This window comes from Suricata suricatta, chromosome 15 (assembly GCF_006229205.1).
Source record: "Suricata suricatta isolate VVHF042 chromosome 15, meerkat_22Aug2017_6uvM2_HiC, whole genome shotgun sequence".
Lineage (NCBI taxonomy): Eukaryota > Metazoa > Chordata > Mammalia > Carnivora > Herpestidae > Suricata > Suricata suricatta.
Window position 1 is genome coordinate 13,508,524 of NC_043714.1, and position 13,345 is coordinate 13,521,868.

Consider the following 13,345-nt stretch of genomic DNA (forward strand, 5'->3'; position numbering starts at 1 on the left):
ATGACTTTTATTGGAATTTGAGTCAATTTCCTCTCTAGTGCTCCCTCCATGAAGGTGGAGACTCAATTGCAATGTTTTTCAATATAGCCATAGTTTTATTTTTTAATCTGTTAATTTCTGGAAGACACCATTGGAAACTAGTCTTATTTATCTCATAATAGAAATCCTAGCACCCTGTCACCTTACCTCCTTTTCCTTTTTGAAGAAATTGAGCAACCAACATACCACATATCAATTTAATGAAAAAATATCTGTCAAACTGATTAAGCTTCCTGTGCATTGATTCAGTTGACTGAATTTTATACATTTCAGAAACCAGTTATTTTGGTGACATGCAAATGCAGCCTGAATTCTGGTCTCAGAACTGCTGGGTTTGGGAAAGACTTCTGAAAGGCCTAGTCAAGCATTTGCTTTTAGCTGTTGAACTTATATGAGGATCTGTTTCAGATAAAATGAAGTGACAACGAGTTCCGAGTAATCCTGACCCACCCACATGAAGATGAAAAAATAATAGTCAATCTTATGACTCCTGCTATAACCTCAGTTCATTACAGGCTTGTGATTGGTCAGCATTCAATGAGCTCTTCCAAAGTGAACTGAGAGATAACGCATTCCTTCAATTCCTGACTTTTTTTTTTCTATTTTTAAAAAATGTTTATTTAATTTTGAGAGAGAGTGACAGAGCAGGAGTCGGGGAGGGACAGGGAGAGAGACACAGAATCAGAAACAGGCTCCAGGCTCTGAGCTGTCAGCACAGAGCCCGATGTGGCACTCGAACTCACGAACCTTGACATCATGACCTGTCTAACCCATACCACCCTGAGCGCGCCCAATCTCCTCTGATCTCGGAAGTTAAGCAGGGTCGGGCCTGGTTGGTACTTGGATGGGAGACGTCATGACCAGATCCGAAGTCAGCAGCCTCACCGACTGAGCCACCCAGGTGCCCCAATGACTTCTTAACATCAAGGTGGTCCTCAAGAACACGGTTCATATAGAGATTGGTTTGCATTTGGCAGGGTGTTTGCATGTCAGGAATGGATAAGTACATGAATGCATCAGTTGTTTCTTGCCCAGCAAAAAGGCACTGAAAAATTTCTGTCTTCCTGAATCTTGTCGGGTTTAGGAGAAAATAGCATCCACTTAACATCTGATACAGCATTTTTGTATATACAGTTTTCTGATTTGAGAATTTGCATTTTTGTTTTGTTTTCTCCAACTTGACAATGAGGCAAGCTGTCCAGGTCCTGCACCCCATGGCATCCACAGACGCCAGGCAGAAATAAAACAAAACTCATAAAGCCTTTCCACAATGCTGCCATAGCAAGTGGTGGTCATTCATTGTTTTTTCTTTCCATGTCAACATTGAACTTCCTTGTCATCGAACCTCATATTGCTGAGTATTTTAAGTTGTTTATCTAGAATCTGACACACTTTAACCTACACAGTTCTGGTGATAATTGCTGAATTTCCAAATTAATAGGAAAACTGGCGCAATACTAGATAATATCAGAGTTTGTTATTTGTGAAGTGCCAATTTTCCGTAATTAGAGAAAATTGCTAATTATCACTGGAACTATTCATTAATATTTAAAGGAAGATAAAAATTAATAGAAATGTTTTTTTACTGGCTGAAATTTTTAACGGCTACCTGCTGTCATCCTTTTGATGAAGCCTGCTCTTTGTATCCTATGAAACAACTGGGCAGTTGTGAGGAAAGCAGAAGTAGCATCATTTTAGCAAATGTTGTGATGGAATGTTTAAAATGAAAGACTTACGCATCACTTAACTAGTCCTGCCAGTATTCCAGAGCAAACAGGGGAAGTCTCAAACCGAATCACTTATCACCAGTATCTTTTTATAGGAGGTCCAAGTGGCCCTGTTTTGCTAAATAAAGGGCACAGTTCTCAACATTAGTTTAGTGATATAAAAAGAGGCATTTATTTGTGAGCTTTGCATACAGCAATGCTAATTATCGCTATTTTATCACATAATTTTAGGAATATTCCAATATGAGCAACAGCGTTGAAAATGAGCTATCATTTTCAAAGTTTATAGGATGTTTACCACAGCCTCTCAAGTCTTATTTCTAAACACGTTCTTTGACCAAGATTAAAAAAATGTACACAAGTAACTGACGTTTGAAAGCTCTTAATTTTTAAAATTTATTTATTTATTTTGAGAGAGAGAAAAAGCATGAGTTGGGGAGGGGCAGAAAAAGGAGGGGGAGAATCTCAAGGCTCCTACTGTCATCATGGAGCCCAAAGCATCAACCTGGGGCTCAATGAGGGGCTTGATGGGGGCTCATGACCTGTGACGTCATAACCGACTGAGACACCCAGGCACCCATTAATATTCTTTTTTTCTTTTTAAAGAAAAGTTTACAATATATGCTTACTAACTGACAGGAAGTATCAGTAACATGACAAAGTTTTTTTCTTAAGCCAATGGGTGTTTGAAAAAGTCATTATGACGTAGTGAATTATTCATTTATTTCATCAAACATTTCCTGAGCCTCTATCCTGAGAAAAGTAATTGGGCAGCCTTAGGAGACTATCAGCTTGTTGGAATCGATGGATTGAAAAGGAAGAAAACAAAGTTAGCAAAGAAAAAACCTGGTGATCCAGGGTCAGGATGAAGCTGAAATGAGCTTGTCTGCAGGGAACAGACCACGAAGGCTGAGTGATTAAAGCCATGCCAATGAACTCAGGGTCAGGAAGAAGGTGAACACAGTCAGGGAACCAGTGAGGGTGATAAGCTGAAAAATTGGAAAAGGTGTCCTTGGCTGAAAGGAGCCGGGGACATAATTCAGTTCAGTTCAGTGCAGTATTGATTGAGTTCCTACTAGGTGTTGAATGTAGTCCATCCACAACTTTGAAAAACAAAGAAAGAAAAATTGGTGAATGCACATGACATTTTACATGTGGTGTCAAAAATATTCTCTGTCTTTTGTATTAGACAGCGGTACTGATTACAAGTCAATGGTGATGGACAATAGACAGGGCTTTGAAACTTACATCTTCCCTACATGAATAACATCTTATAGAGGGAAGGAGTTTTGGGTGTAATCTAATCTCACCTGTTAAACAGCGCTGGAATCCCTGAGCACAGTGACTTCAGGAAAGGTAGGACGCATGAGGATCACACCGGATTGTGGAAACCTGCAGTTATTCCGTGTTATTTCAGCCTAGAAGCAGCAGTCTGGAGAAACAGCTTCAGGACCTTGCTTATCTGTAGATTTCCCGGTGCTGCTATCCTAGCACTGCCACACTGGGACCAAGTCCTACGTCGATAATATCCATTCTACCGCCTGGTACTCAGCTATTAATGCAATTTCCAGATATGTCCCGATCAGGAAGAGTCAGGGAACTTTGTTTAGGTTATTTTACTTCAATTCATACTTTTTAATATGTATGAAAATGTCTGGTTCATCAAAACCCCAATGTGACCACTATATCAATCAGTCAGTGTTCTTAGCCACTGTGCCTGAGGTATGGAGAGAAGAAATTTATTAAAAAGATATAAGTAAAGCAGCTTACAAAATCTTCAGCAGACAACTAGGCTTGGAATTTATACAGCCAGGAATGGAGGCCAAAGTCATGTTTCAAGGTGGAGACTGGTGGACAGAACACTGCCAGTGGGCCTTGAACTTTACTTCTGATAGCACAGAACCGGGATCCTGGAGCTGATCCCCCAAAACAGCCACCACCGCCTGGGTGCTGCGTGGAAGCTGCCTGATCTCTCCCGTTCAAGCTCTGGGTATGGTCCTAAGCCACGCAGGCTGTGGCTTGGAGAATTCCACATTGTGCTAAATAATGGAGGGTTTTCTGAATATAAGTGGAGAGTTCAGAAGCCGGGCCGTCAACAAGTCTAGGAAAGTGACTGCCCGTCTTAACTCGTTACTCCATGCCTTTTCACTCTGAGTCTTAAGCAAGGCCCAGACCTCTCAATCTGCTACTTTTCCAAGATGCTCTGTGATAGGTAGGGAGTTAAATGTTGTCATTTCTAAGTAATCCTTTTTCTTGCATGGGGGAGAGTAAGAATGTCAAGAACACAATGTTCAAAAATAAATAAGTGACAACACCACCACAGTGTTGACTGTGTTTAGCCTCTGTGAATAACCAGAGGTCATCCTTTTGTTTCAAGCGCTCAGAAATCTTGGCATTAACAAAAGAGGACATGGAATCACAATGGTTTGTACAGCATTACATTGCAGAACAGTATTTGCCGACAAGAGTTCCAAAGTTCTTCCCTTCAACTCTTGACCATGCATTATGAGATCCACTGGACAAAATAATCATAAGAAATACGGGATATACTTGGTCAGGCAGTTTCTCCACAACACTATCACGGATTTGTGTTTCTTCTTTTTTAATGTTTATTTATTTTTGAGAGAGAGACAGAGACAGACACAGAGTACGAGCAGAGAGGGGCAGCATGAGAGGGAGACATAGAATCCGAAACAGGCTCCAGGCTCTGAGCTGTCAGCACAGAGCCAGGCGCAGGGCTCCAACCCACGAACTGAGAGATCGTGACCTGAGCCAAAGTCAGATGCTTAACTGACTGAGCCACCCAGGCCCCCTGAGAGATTATTATTATTATTTTAATTGTTTATTTATTTTTGAGAGAGTGAGCTTGAGCAAGGGAGGGACAGAAAGAGAGGGAGAGACGGGGGAGAGAGAGGGAAGAAAGAGCTTAAATCCCAAGCAGGCTCCGATGCTTGAACCCATGAACCGTGAAATCATGACCTGAGCTGAAATCAAGGGTCACTTTAACCGATTGAGCCACCTAGGCGCCCCAACCATCACAGATTTGTAATGATGGACCCAGATAATAGTCATAACACAAAATTCATCTAGTACTCCCTGGGCTTCAAGGCAACACTCTGAGCACTTTACCTGAATTAACTCAAGCAATCTTCACAACAGCCCTAGGAGGGGGTGCTGTTATCCCATTTTACATATGAGGACGTTGAAGCAGGGAGAGCAGTTATCCACCAACATTTCTGTGTTTCATACGTGGCCAGGACTAGGCTGGAAGCCAGGGAGACTGACGCCAAAGCCCACAGCCTGACCCCTTCAGCCCAGCTGCCAGGTAGAAAATTGGACCAGGTGATTATGTCAAGTTTCTCTATGGTGGACCGGAAGTCGCCTTCCCGCAGTAAGGGTGCTTTGGCTCTGGTGGTTCCCACTTCTCAGCTGAAATGAGAAGCCATTTTACTGCCACTGGTACAGAAAAAAATACACTGACCTTTTTCCCCCCCCTTTTAATACAATCCCAATTGCAGAGAGTCACTGGGTAGCTCAGTGACTATCCAGTGTGAAAAATATTCCAAGCATCTCAGCTGATAAATTCTAATGGGGCTCTGATGCCATTTGTGACATTGTTCGGATTCGTTTAGTACACCAAGCATAAACTGCTTAAATCTTTTACATACAACCATTCTATTGCCTATTAATTAGAACCGTCTTTTAATTGCACGGGTGCTTCAGAATTAAGTCAATATAGTTTAGATCCCCTGGGGGAAAAATTTCTTTATAGGAAGCAAGCGATGTTAAAAACAACAGAAGCAACAAACAATAAAACTCCCAATAACATCTACCAAATACCCCCACAAAAATCTTCCTAAATCATTTGAGGATAAAACTCCATTTTCTTAGCTGCAGATTAAAATACACTTGACGCTAAGCCTCTTTCCACGCCCCCGCTGTGTTTTCCATGTTGCCGAAGTTTCCTTTCTGTGTCTTTAGCTCTCTCTTCTTTAAAACTTATTTCTTCTTTCCTCTACATGAGTTTGCCGGTACCCTCCTTCTGTTTGCAGATTCTCTCCGCAGTCAAAACAGGGAAAGATCAAACGTCAGTCTTCTCCATTTGATGGATTGGTCTATATTTTTATTTTACTGATTAACCATTACCTCAGCCAAGCATTTGCATTTTAGGTCATGTTAGCTCTCAGTGACTAAAGGAATGTCAGCTACTGACAGAGGTTGGGGAAGTCTGAGCCAAGGCAGGAAGGACTGAAGTCATTCAAAGATCCTGGAGGTCAACTTGACTTAACGTTTTCGGGTGATATCTGATTTGGAAAACGGAATCATGGATACCCATTTTCCCGGGTGGTCTTCCAATTCCCTTGGGGTAAAAGAAGACAGTAGGCAGAGATTGAAAAAGACTTGGTCCTCATCCTGGGTTGCCGGTGGGTGTGGACATGAGGGGCTCTGCCCTCACTGGCCTCCCCCAGGCCCCCTCCCTCCCATGGCTCAGACTCCTTTCCCTGCCTGAGTCTGGCTCCTTGCCACCCCTATCTCAGCCCCCTCCCCCTCACCAGAAATGCCCGGAAGTATATATGCTGATTGTCATTAAAAACTATCTTAGTTTCTATGATGAAATTTGACACATATTCATTAGTGGATGTATGACTGTATTCAGGGCTGCTTTGGATAATGCTGCCTTGAAAAATAATCCTACAAACATCCTAATACTGCAATCTGTGTCCTATATTTCAGTAGTATTAGCTCCTTACTCTCTGGAGCTCTGAGTCAGGCTTTTTATAGCTCATATAACCTAGATTTGTGAGTCACTGTGTACAATAAATAGCATTCCCACTGCTACCACGAGTCTTAAAATCAGTGCCAGGTGTCGTGGCTGTTGACGCTCTGCCTGCTGACGATAAATGTGTTCTAGAATCACCTTCTTCTGAGTTCTCAGTTTCCTCATCTCTAAAAAGAGAGGGTTAGGTGGGTTGGTAGTTTGCTAACATGTACTTGTAATTTGTGGCTTGTCTCTTGGTTATCTTTCATTCCAAATGAAAACTTTTAAAGAACTTAAATATTATCTTACACCACTAATAATATAGTTTGTTCTATTTTGTTTTGGGATGAAGCTCACAGTGGATTGGAAAAGAGGAAAGATCAAAGGATACAAAGCCGGTGGGAAGTATTGGACCTGCTTCCAAATAAAGAGAAAGTGGGCAGAGTAAAGGGGCAAATAAAGAAAGATCTATTTGCTCACATTGTGCTCCCATCCTCTGAAGCATGTTGATAAAGCCCTGGAGACATCATTGATTTCTCTTGCTAGTTTCCTCAAGCCTGAGTGGCCAGCCTTGAAACGCTGTGGCACTCTGTTACTACTAGAGTGGCCGTATCGGCCTGGAAGAAATTGAAAGTGAAGTTAATACCCAAGGAACAAATGGAAGCTTGCCTGTCTGTGGCAGAATGTTCCAACAGAGCAAGGGTGACTGCTGGGAGAGTATGTAGTCCAAGGTCAGACAGGCTGGCATTGGAGAGTCCTTGTTTCTGTGATCCTCTGATAGTCAACAAAGCACAACACATATTTTATAGCTACATTTTCTTGTTTGCTTTGTTTAATCTGGTCTCCCTTGCCTCGCCTTTTCCCTTATCTTGGCTCCGGGCTTTAAGGATCAATTTGTTGTGCGTACCTTCTTTTCCATCTCTTCAACTTCCATTCAGCTCATTTGTTTTCCCATTTCTCTTTCTTTCTTCTTCTAGCTCTTAAGGAACCTGTCATATGTCAGCCCCCAAGGGCCTAAGTGGCAGCTTCTTCAATTCATGGAATGCCTGATTTTACCTGCCTTTTTGGAGATGGGGCTAGGTTTCCTTTAAAAAAAATTTCCGGTACTGCCTGTTTCTATCCCTAAGGCTCAAATAATTAAAAAGCATATTGTTTGAGGAAAGATGGTTTCTAATGAGCAATACACGAGGAAGAAAATCTGATTTTCCCAGGTGAAATTCCTGACAAACCATGAATTCTATGGAAAGAAGAACATCTCTCCGTGATGCCCGAGATACCGTGTCCCTGGAAGCTGACATCATAGAAAAGCCTTTGTGCATAAATAAACTGTATGTTAATAAAACAATATTTATGATTCAGCCTTTCCCTTCCTTTTAAGGATCAAGCTACATCCTGGAGGAACAAAAATAAAAGAAGTTGATGTCTACAATATAACTATTAAGGGGAAATTTGCTCCACTGTTATTTGGATGTAATTGGTACTGAGCATCACAATGCACTTGTAATTGGGTCTGTACTTGTTCACTTCAAGGGTTCCATGCTATTTCTACTTGAACCCATTTTTTTGATACCGTTCAGCTCAGCAGTGCCAGCTAACTCTTGTTATGCAGTTGAAAAACTGTGGCCATTAAAAATAGGATACGGTGTGATTTTGTTTTGCAGCACTGCATGGAAAATCAGTTGCTGTTCATAACAGCTCTGTGGTTGGTTGATTTAAAGCAGGGGGGTGACTTGGAATTGACAAGCAGACAGTTTGTGAAAAGGGATATTGTATCTTTAAGGCTTTCTGACTGATTGTGTTTAACTGCGCCACGCAGCAGGCAGTAATTAGGCTGTAGCTTCACCGAGAGGCTTAAAGCACTGGTTCTGGTTCTCAGTTCTCCAGATTTTTTTTTAAGCACAAACATTTTTTGGATTTGAATACATGATAATTTTTTTTTAAACTGTGAGTGGAGCGTGTGAGTGAGCAAATGAAAAGCTGACCCCAGAGGCTTCCTGCACGGACTGTCTCTGAAGACCATCCCGTGCCGAGACAGGCTCTCCGGAGAACAGCCAGCCGCCCTGGGGAGCAGTGAGAACCATGATAGGACTGTATGATGTGACTCCTGGAGAAGGTCAAGGTGCTCTCGAAATGAGAGGAAGGCAGCTCCTAAAATGTGACATGGTTTCTTCTGGCCCAGTTCACAGTGTTAATGAGACCAGTTGAAGTATGCTTCTAAGATTAATAGACAAAATGCCCAATAATTTGTATTTAGGGGAAAGAGAAAATTTTTCTTAACCTAGGCTATTAGGTAGAAAAGAGACTGTATTATAGGAAGAAATTGAACAAGCCATTAGCTTAAGGAATGTTTTCCATTCACTGCTCTGCCTCCCTTACTACTCCCAGCACCCCTGAAATAGCCCCTTGCTGTTTTAGGGAGTAGTGAGCATTGCCAATTTGTTCTTATTTGGTAAAGACTGAGTTTTAAGTTTTCCAGGCATTTGTTATCACAGTGGAGCAGTTGACAGATTTTACATTGACCCTGTAAAAAACGAACGTTCAATTACTGTTGGATTGACCATGGTGACTGTCTTTATCAATCAGGCCAACAGTGGCTAAGTACCAACTGTGTGCAAGATGCTATGCTAGGGGCCATGAGAGATAAAAATTGTTCTGGAATAGTAATTGAGATTTTTCCTGACACTACATACAAACTTTTCTTCCTTTCGCTAATTATATGGGTAAGTTATTCCACATAGATTTGTGTACTATTTAATCCTTGAACTCGGATGGCGTTCTTTTTTTTTTATTAAGTGAATAGCTTTTTAAAAAACCTTTCTTACTTTATTATTTGTACCTACAAAATACCTTTACTTATCCACTTGAGCACTTCTGTAGAGTGCAAATATGTACACAGACATTTTTGGGTTTAAATAGTAACTCCTCATATTCATGAATCACCTCATGTATTTTCCCTCACATTGTGTCATTTGGGTCTCCCTACCCCTTCCTGAGAGTGGTAGGCTGGTGACATCATCACTTATAGAAGCTCAGGAGTTGGGCAGGGAAGGAGGCTGGAATCAGGTTTGTTGGATCACTACTCTTCTCACTCTAACATGATTCTACATTCAATCCCAGAATAAAGCATCTTCTAATTTAAGGGTAATGGAAACATTTTGGAATAACTTTACTGTGTTAAAACATAAATTAAAAGTCAAACACAATCTACCAGAAGGGGATTCTGATTTTTAAAAGTTGTTCCTACCAGTTTTAAGCCAATGTCTGTCCTTTCTCTATGGAGTTTCAAGCATTCAGAAGCACTCTTTATTCTTGGTTTTAATTCTTCTTCTTTTTTTTTTTTTTGGACTGCCTTGAAGATAAATTACTTTAATCTGTAGGCTAAGTTGCATTGATGTATTTATCTTTCTGAACATGCTTTGTCCTAAGGTCAGTACTTCTTTGAAAGATTTGATCTAAATAAATTATAAATGTGTATCAAAATCTATTTAATATTAGCGTAAACACTTTCAAAATACATTCCATCATGGCTTTGAAAGAAACAAAGATGGATTCCATTTTATAGCTCAAATTCCAAATATATGTGTGTACTTTTATATATGTCTATGCCTAAATGTCAAGGTCAATATTTCTATAAATTCCTAAGCTTGGTTCATTTTGTGGTGTTGATAAATGCTCCTTGGAATTAGGAGGTACAGAAGATCAAAGATTAAATTGCAATTTTTTTTCCAAAGTGACAATGAGCCTAATTCACTGTCAGTTAATGCCAGGTGTTTCTCCCCCTAGTATTAAGTTCTTCAAAACAGTGGCTGCACAGGACACCATTCACAGAGGCTTAGCGCTAGGGAGAAAATGATTACATTAAATCGAATGATATGAATAATTCATGACATCACATTTTGTAATCCTGGTGTTAAGCATAAAACCAGTGGTTTATTTTTCAGCAAAATGTTTTTGTATCATTTTAGATAGTGCATAATGCAAAACAATAACTGCATACATAATGCAAGAAGGATGGTGGTGAATAGGGTCCTTAATAGTGCTTGCAGCGTCATCCAGGGTGTGATCACAATAAACACATTTTGAACCAATGCCCATGGGTGCCCGGTGCTTGCTGGAATCTTCTGAGTCCAATAGAATGGCTGCCTTTTAATTTGTTTTTGAATATTACACCTGACCTTTACCATGGATCTGAAAGTCGGCCCTTGTATATTGCTAAAACTACAAATCCTTTTGTCCCTGTCCCTTTCAGCTTATGAGGAGGGCAATTCTATTGGGGGTAAATAGCTGATTTTTAAAATGATGTTTGGTTTTCCAATATGGAGTTGGAAATACTAGGAAAATCCATAGAGTCTAAACTTACATTCTTTCATAAAGAACTTTAAATATTCTCAGACAAGATGCCAGTTATTTAGCAATTCAGCCAGGTACCTTTTAGGGATGTCATTTATATCTGTCTGTGAGACTCCATAAGTGGTTCCTGTCTTATTGGAATTTTCTCCTTATTTTTTGGAGAAATCATCTTTTTAAAAATTATTATCAAAGGAGATTGAAATTGGCCCTGCAACCTTCATGAGACAGTTTCCAGGTCATGGACACTGTAGCAATACTCTAACATGAGTGATCATTCTGCTGCATTTCGGGCTGAAATAATTCTGTACCTGGACCATCTGCGGCTGCCTTTTCCAGCACCTTCCTGTGGACAGCTCCAGGGCACTCTCTGGAAGCCAGAATGGACTCCTGCTGACTCGCCCACATATTTGTCTTGAATGAAAGAATGGCGTATGCCAGTGGATTTCAAAGCTTTTCACAAAACATCTCCACACCTGAAGTCTCAAGAGTTTATGTCAAGCATTTGTATTACTTACAACTAATTAAATATACCATCCATGTTTTACAACATGAATGCATCTGCTGATAATGTTGCAACTTGTATTATTATTTATTTGAAATAATACATTAGAAATCAGTGCTTGGTCAGTACCCTTGAAATCCTGACTTATTTATAATAAATATTAATTGTTACATGTATAGAAAATAGTTTGCTTTTAAACATTTCTTCACATAAAGATATTTAAAAACAAGTTCAAGTGTTTTGTTCCAATATATTTTTTCTATGATATCAAGAACATTGTTTAAATTCCAATTTTAAGATTTTAAGCAGACTGCCAAAATGGGTAGATTATGATAATGTTAGAGAAAAATCAGGAAATGTAGCATTTACAAGTAAACTATAATGTTTCATTGAAAATGTTAAGTGGGGGGAAAAAACCTTGATGACCCAATTAAAAGGAGTGGAAATGAGAACACTACATTGGATTTGAATATAGAAATACTGAGATTCATGATACATGGTAGCCTGAGATCTACTCTTCCTCTCTAAAGCAGATAAATTACCTAGATCTCACTGAAGATGGAAATCAAGTTCCATAAAGAAATGATATTCTCCCAAGGAGTGCAAATTCTATGTTAAAGATACAACAAAGAGTCTTATTTTATACTAAGCCACACTTGGCTGGTGACAAAAGTTGGTTCTCCACCACCCTTCTTATTTCAATAATCCTTACTAAGGTTACCAATGTTTTGAGGACTGATTGGTGGAGATGACATGGACACTTCATCACCAAGACCTACTCATAGTGTTGCTACCTCTCTTGACGCTCCAGTGCAGCTGCTCTGTGAGCAGCCCAAGGTCTCAGGGCTCTCCCTTCCCCTCTTTCATCTCTGGTTTATGGAAACAGTAAGTTCTTTCTCATATAGCTTATCAAGAACAAGAGAATAATTATGCATAGTATAATTCCAATTCTGAATATAAAGAATGATAAAAGTATTGCTAAAATTAAATTAAAAACCTATGTATCCAAACGGCAACTATTTCTATTATTTTCCTTTTGATACACATAACTATGCTATACTGGATGAAATAGAACACAAGTTCCAGTACCAATTTGGGCACTTATTAGCCATGTGAATTTGGGAAAATCAATGGATGACTCAGAACCGCCTGTGCCCTCTGTAAAATGGGAATAGAGAAGCTGTGTTGGGTTTCCTATGGAAAAATAAATGAAAATGCATAGGACAATATTTTCTTTTTTTTAATTTTTAAAATATTTTAATTTATTTTTGAGAGAGAGAGAGAGAGAGAGACAATGTGAGCAGGGAAGGGTCAGAGAGAGAGGGAGACACAGAATCCGAAGACAGGCTCCAGGCTCTGAGCTGTCAGCACAGAGCCCGATGTGGGGCTCAAACCCACGAACCGTGAAATCATGACCTGAGTTGAAGTCGGACGCCTAACTGACTGAGCCACCCAGGCACCCCAGGATAATATTTTCTGATAAGTCACCATGAAATGGTAACTATTTATACCTATTTAAGGAATTCTCTGTCTGTGTCAGTTGATGGGTAAAGATTTACATTAAAAATTAAATTTGTTCAAAAAGAAAAGAAAGCCCAAACCTATTAGGAAGTTCATGCATACCTTTAAACAAGCCAAATCAGGGATGTGAGCTTTCATGTGTGCCTTGCTTTCCCACACTTAAATGCATAACCTTGAAAGAAATAAAACTTGCTGAGTTGGCTATTTCCCTGCTTCCCCAGAACATATGTCAACTGAGCAACAGAGAATTAGCTGTAGCAAAAAGAAAGATAGTTCAGTGGAAGCTTGTTCAATAATTAATCCGCTGAGTAACTGTATGAATATTTGATAAATATTTAGTCAACTATGTGTATCATGCAGCATTGGTTGCATGCCAAAGGATTTGCAAAGGCAAAAACTGCTGGTCCCAGGCATCAAAGATCTCGAGATTTCGAGCTCACAAGCCAG